This window comes from Panthera pardus, unplaced genomic scaffold, assembly GCF_024362965.1.
Source record: "Panthera pardus isolate Hobbes unplaced genomic scaffold, ASM2436296v1 HiC_scaffold_13, whole genome shotgun sequence".
NCBI classification, from domain to species: domain Eukaryota; kingdom Metazoa; phylum Chordata; class Mammalia; order Carnivora; family Felidae; genus Panthera; species Panthera pardus.
Genome location: NW_026526688.1, coordinates 190,002,852 through 190,009,274, shown reverse-complemented (window position 1 = coordinate 190,009,274; position 6,423 = coordinate 190,002,852). Strand labels below are relative to the sequence as shown.

General features: G+C 38.9%; 1 pseudogene; it reads right to left on the bottom strand.

Moving 5' to 3' along the window:
* Positions 1-1,383: 1,383 nt before the first annotated feature.
* LOC109269791 (tubulin alpha-1C chain-like) lies at positions 1,384-2,727 on the bottom strand (annotated as a pseudogene).
* Between the last annotated feature and the right edge of the window lie 3,696 nt (positions 2,728-6,423).

Genomic DNA, 6,423 nt, shown 5'->3' with positions numbered 1-6,423 from the left:
TCAGAAATTGTATTTCTGAAAGTGACCTGAGGAGAAAGATCTATCTGATGTAACATATATCGCATATTATATACTGTGTACATTATATGTACTATATTATATACTTACATGTTTGTATATAAATATTTTGTTTATTTATTTTGAGAGAGAGAGTGTGAGCAGGGGGAGGGGCACCCAATGCGGGGCTTGATCTCAGGAACTGTAAGATCATGACCTGAGCTGAAACCAAGAGTCTGAGGCTTAACTGACTGAGCCACCCAGGCATGCCTATATATAAATCATTCTTATGTATGGTACATACAAATCTTATTTATATATGTATAGGTACATTATATATAATATAATATATATTATATAATATAATTAATTATATTATATATTAATATAGTATTAATTAATATGTAATTATATATAATTATATTATATTAATAATTATATTAATTATATTATATTATATATTATTATATGTAATCTTATTTTCAAGCCCACTTTTGATACTACTGCTAAATTTGAAATCAGTATGTTTGTAAAGAGAAAAACTGTTTTGAAATCTGAGTGTCTGGATTGTGGTTGTATTTGTATTAACTGCCTGAGAGCTGCTGTTTTGATATTACCTGGTTTAAAGATTATTTGTTTTATCAGCTTTTCGGGATACTATTTCATCTGGGCTAAAAAAGTTTCTTTGGAGAAGCACATTCTGACTTAACTAATATAGAATGGGGGGCAAAGACCATCAGAGTCCACATGTTAGACAGAGGGGAATGATGCTGGGGGATTTTACTTTGTAATTTTCCTGGTTTTTATAGTGCCAGTCATTCTGAACTTCCATTTCATTTTTTGGTCAGTTTATTTAAATACAGTTCTTCCCAAAAGGAGATTGATGAAAGAGAGTTATGGATCATTTTCAGTGATATATACAAGACAGCAGTCCAAGGGACTGTTAGATATGTCCAGATGCAGTCAATTTTATATAGGTATAGTTTTTGGCCAAATTATAAATCAAAAGAGGCATCCAGATGTGGTGGAAAAGACATGGGGATTTGGAGTCAGATAGAATTGGGTTTGATTCTTAACTCTACCGCTTGTGAGCTGGTGACCCCAAAGTTTTAGATTTCTGAGTTTTCTCATTTATGCTTAAGGACTTCAGTATTATTTCTCTGAGCCTCAATTTCTATACAGAGATAATTATACATCCTTGCTGTTAAGTATTAAATAAAATACTGCTGGATAATTCGGTCAACAACCAACTTGACTGAGATTTCTTTTTTTGACATTTAAAATAGAAACATCACTTTTATTCACAAGTTAGGACCACAATGGACAGCTTCCAAGAAGTCCTAAGATAGTCCCAGGACAACAGAGTGTAAAATTGTAGCAGACAGGTTAATACTCTTCACCCTTATCCTCTCTCTCAGCACTATTTGCTCCAATTTCTTCATACTCCTTCTCAAAGGCATGGGCCTCAGAAAACTCTCCTTCCTCCATGCCCTCATCCACATACCAGTACACACAGGCATGCTTGGCATACATCAGGTCAAAGTTGTGGTCCAGGCGAGCCCTGGCCTCAGCAATGACTGTGGTGTTGCTCAGCATACACACAGCTGCCTGTACTTTGGCCAGGTCTCCACCAGGTACCACATGGTTGGAGGCTGGTAATTAGTGCCAACTTTGAAGCCAGCGGGGCACCAGTCCACAAACTAGATGGTACACTTGGTCTTGATGGTGGCAATGGCAGCATTGACATCTTTGGGAACCTCATCAGCATGGTACTACAGGCAGAAAGCCATGTATTTACCATGGCAAGGATCACATTTGGAGCCATCTGGTTAGCTGGCTCAAAGCATGCATTGGTGATCTCTGCTGCAGTAAGCTGTTCATGGTAGGCTTTCTCAGCAGAGATGACAGGGCATATGTGGCCAGAGGTAAGTGGATGCAGGGATCAGGCATCAGGCTGGTCTGGAATTCTGTCAGATCAACATTCAGGGCTTCCCTCCATCTGAGGGAAGCAGTAATGGAAGACACAATCTGGCTAATTAGGCGGTTAAGATTAGTACAGTTTGGGTGTTCAATATCAAGGTTTCTATAACAGATGTCATAGATGGTCTCATTGTCTACCATGAAGGTGCAATCAAAGTGCTCCAGGGTGGTGTGGGTAGTCAGGATGTAGTTGTAGGGTTCCACTACAGCTGTGGAAACATAGGGGGTTGGATAATAGGAGAACTCCAGGTTGAACTTCTTGCTATAATCGAGAGAGAAACATTCCATCAGGCAGGTGAACATGGAACTAGTTTCCCCTCCAAAGCTGTGGAAAACCAAGAAGCCCTGAAGACCTGTGCACTGGTCAGCCAGCTTACGAATTCTGTCTAAGACAAGGTCAGTGATCTCCTTGCCAATGGTGTAGTGTCCTCGGGCATCGTTATTGGCAGCATCTTCCTTGCTTGTGATGAGCTGCTCATGATGGAAGAACTGGAAGTAGGTGCCAGTGTGAACTTCATCAATGACTGTGGGTTTCAGGTCTGCAAAAACTGCCCTGGGCACTTGCTTTCCAGCACCCATCTCATTGAAGAAGGTGTTGAAGGAGTCATCTCCCCCAGTGGTCTTGTCACTTGGCATCTGGCCATTGGACTGGATGCTGTGTTCCAGGTGATAGAGCTCCCAGCAGGCATTGCCATTCTGAACACCAGCCTGGCCAACATGTATGGAGATATACTCACACATGATTGAGACTTTTAGGGCTCCTTGGGGTTAGAGGAGGTGAGGGGACAATGACAAGGATCTCCCACTGACAGCTACCAAGGAGTCTGGCGGAGAAGTGACCTGAGATATTTTTTATATTGGATTCATACTTTTGAGTGGTAAGAATTCTCTCCCTAATACAGTGCCAATTAGAATTGTTAAATCGTAGTCCAAGTTTTAATGAGATGAAAATAGCATAGGTTTTGGAGATAAGATTAAGTGGACATGAATTTTAGATTTTATTATTTTTTTATTAGGAGTTTATTTTTTTAAGAGCAGTTTTAGGTTCACAGCAAAATTGAGGGGAAGGTACAGAGAGTTTCCTATACCCCTGTGCCCCCACACATGAACACAGCCTTTCCCATTATCAATAGCTCCTAAGAGAGTGGTACATTTGTTAAAATTGATGATGAACATACATTGACACATCATAATTACCCAAAGTCCCTTGTTTACATGATTGTTCACTCTTAGTGTTAAACATTCTTTGTGTTTGCACAAATGTACAATGAAATTTATCTACTATTGGGTTTCATACAGAGTATTTTTCCTGTCTTAAACATCTTCTGTTATCTGTCCATCATTCTTACCCCTGACTCTAGCAACCTCTGGCAACCACTGATCTTTTTGCTGTCTCAATAGTTCTGCCTTTTCCAGAATGTCATGGTTGGAATTATACAGTATATAGCTTTCATGAATTGGCTTTTTTCACTTAGTAATATGCATTTAAGTTAATCTCTTAACTTAACAAGGTTTTGATAGCTCTTTTCTTTACTCAGCACTGGAGGTGACACTGTTTCCCCCTTACCCCCATTCACTTATTGAGAGACATTTTCATTGCTTTCAAGTTTTGGTAGTTATGAATAAAGCTACTATAAACATTTGTGTACATGTTTTTGTGTGAATGTAAGTTTTCAACCCATCTGGGTAAATATCAAGGAGCAGGATTGCTCGATCATACGGCAAGAGTATGTTTATTTAGTATGAAACTGCCAAACTGGTTTCCAGAGTGGTTGTACCATGTTACATTCCCATAAACAGTGAATTAGAGTTTCTGTTACTCCACAACCTGGCCAGCAATTGGTTCTGTCAGTGTTCTGTAGGCTTTGGTACTTAGTCTAATAATTCAGAGCAAGTTAATTCATATATTGGCATCTCAGCTTCTTTGTTGGTAAAATAGGATGTACTGAACTTGAAGCTTTATGAAGTTTTTTAGACAGTGTTCAACAAGCATTATTTTTTCTTATTTTATTCTTAAATAGGAATTTGCTATTTTTCTCTTTTGTTTGAAGAAAAGGAAATGGAACCCTAAGTCACTAATCTCATACAGCTTTGTACCTTCGCATCTTTTTCCTCTGCCCTAGAATATTCCTCTTTCCTTTCTTCTCTACCTAGTAAACTTTTACTTTTCTTTCAAGACCTTTCAAGAACAAACACTTGGAGGAATATACTCTGTCCGACATCATTTCAGCCATTTGCTGGATTATTTTTAATAACATCATGTACTTTAAATATCTCCATGAGATTGGAGAAGTAAAATGGGAATCTCAAGATCACACCATTCACAGGTAACAGAGAAGTAAAGGGTCTGATATTCTAATCTGGATTTATATAACCCTAAAGTCCTTTGCAAATTTCTTTTCATTCTCCTGTCTGCCTCTGCTGCCAGAGGGCTTTGTGTTCATCTTTCTTCTAACATTTATGTAAATTCAGTAGAATCATTTTTACATACTCCTCTTCCCTGCTAAACTATGAATGTGTCAAAGTCAGGGATCTTAGCTTGTTGATCATTGCATCTCAGCTCCCGAGGCACTCTTTGTATACACTGGATACTTAGTCAGTGCTTGGGCTAACATATGCACCAAATGTTGACATCCAGTTTTCAAATAATCAGTTTGTCATACAATGGAGGTATTAGCAAAAGGATGCTTAGCAGGATGTAATTTTCTTGTGTCATTCAGAAAATTCTACAGGACAAAGAAGGGCTTTAGGAGAAACACATCATTTTAAATATCAGTTATCAACAACCACAAGAGCAAACATATGTTCTGTTTAAAGTCGTATCTTTACTGTAACTGTCTGTAAATTTCCACACAATCTACAAATAGTCACATTTTCTTGACAGCTGTCAGTACTTAAAATTTTAGTCTGGACCATGCAGACTTATGCACATTATTCATGAGTCTCCCCAGTACAGTATTTATAGAGAGATCAATGAAAAGATGGTCTGTGGGATTTACATAAATAAGTTTTAAAAGATTCCACATATTCTCATATCCTATTATTATACAGAAAATTAATTAAATCAATTTAATAAGAAGCCAGATTTTCCCATTAATGGTAACTATTTAAAACTTTAAAAATAACACCTTTTCAACCACATATAGAAGAAACAAAATTTACTGACCTTATTTGATTGGTTATCTATTTTTGTAAGTCCCCAAAGTAGCAAACAATTACTCTTGTCAGTTTTTGTTACATTCTTGGAAAGATCTAGGGCAACCCTTTTTCATTTTTTTCTTTCTTCATCATGTTTAAATGCAGACAACAAGGACACTTCACAGGCTTATGCCAAAGACATCAATCGTTTTTTAATGAGGCCATAACCCTGAGTAGGTCATGGAATATTAAAAATAAATGAACATATTGCTGTCACTGGGGATTGAACTCTCTCGGCTGAAGGGTATCGATGAGGAAACACAATACCAGGACACAATACACTGAACTGCCTACGTTTCAAAAGGCAGTTAATTAGTAGACGCTATATGAACAGCCCCCTTGCCCATGTCCTTGGTGTGTTCAAGTCATGTCTGTGTCAATGAGAGAAACTTGCACTGCTCTTCTCAATAGAGGGCCAATTGGCTGAGACACATGACCAGGCTTTATCTACACAGGCAATTGGGAGAATTAAAAGGTCAGTCATTGAATAGTAAAGATTTCACTCTCAGTGGCCTTGTGTAGCAAGCAGATGATCCTCATGAATGAGCAAGAATGAGAATGATTGTGAGGACCTGGACCCAATCAATGGAAACTGAGGGGAAGGGAGAGTTGAATGAGAAGATAGGGTGTTACTATAATGACATTTAGGCTCTTCATCTTCAGCTCCTTAGCTGTCCCTCCAGACTCATCATCCACTATTCACTATCACACAGTCAGTGTAGAACCAAGATGGAAGCTCCCTTATTTCCTGTTAACATCTTCTGTGTCTAACCTGCTGGCCATTGCACATGTTGCTCACTTCCTCTGGGATATTCTTACCTATCTACTGGATAACGCCTATTCTTTATTCTGGTCTCAGACCATGTGCTACCACTTCTGTGAAGTTCTCCTGACTCAGGCAGGCCGTGCTTGACCCATTGTGGGCCCCTCTGGCACAAATGCTTAAAATTGCCCACCAGATTTGCACAGCAAGAAGGTATCTCTGCAAAGCAGTTTCTCAGGGAGGGGCTTCATTTTCCAGATTCCCTTTCCTCTAGGTATGATCCTTCAGTCAGCTTTTGCTGTGGCCTGTGGGCAGAAATGTTATGCATCACTTTCAAAGTGAGGTGTTTAGGAAGAGGTTGTATCCTCTTCCGGCTCTCTTTCCATGTCCCGCAGTCCTCCAGCTGAATACAGAGACAGAAAGACCCTAGAGGATGGCTGAGGAAGGACATGGCTAAATAACATATGGAAGAAAACCACCTCTAG